The sequence below is a fragment of the Bison bison genome, unplaced genomic scaffold (assembly GCF_000754665.1).
Source record: "Bison bison bison isolate TAMUID 2011002044 unplaced genomic scaffold, Bison_UMD1.0 scf7180017864487, whole genome shotgun sequence".
NCBI lineage: Eukaryota > Metazoa > Chordata > Mammalia > Artiodactyla > Bovidae > Bison > Bison bison.
The window spans coordinates 2,907,270-2,907,777 of record NW_011495047.1 but is presented as its reverse complement, the minus strand read 5'-3'; positions in this window follow the sequence as shown (position 1 = coordinate 2,907,777).

Here is a 508-nt window from a genome sequence, read left to right as displayed (position 1 = left end):
GGAGAATGGCATTGAAACATGTAAAATATCATGTAGGAAACGAGTTGCCAGTCCAGGTTCGATGCACGATGCTGGATGCTTGGGGCTGGTGCACTGGACGGCCCAGAGGGTTGGTATGGGGAGGGAGGAGGGAGGAGGGTTCGGGATGGGGAACACATGTATACCTGTGGCGGATTCATTTTGATTTTTGGCAAAACTAATACAATTATGTAAAGATTAAAAATAAAATAAAATTAGAAAAAAAAAATAGTTACATGAATTACTTATATGCAGTCAATGGAATAGGAAGCAGTCATCAACAGCTATGTTTTCAAAAGTATTTAATGACATGACAATATTAGTTGAAAATTTCAGAATAAGCACTGTCAGAAACAAATCCAACTGTGCGATATATGGACATGCATGTGTCTCTTTATATATGTGTTATGTATGAGACAGATATAAAGTGCTAAACATTAATAGCAGAAAGATAAGAAGGGAAAACAGTATACATTTTGAGAAGAAATAG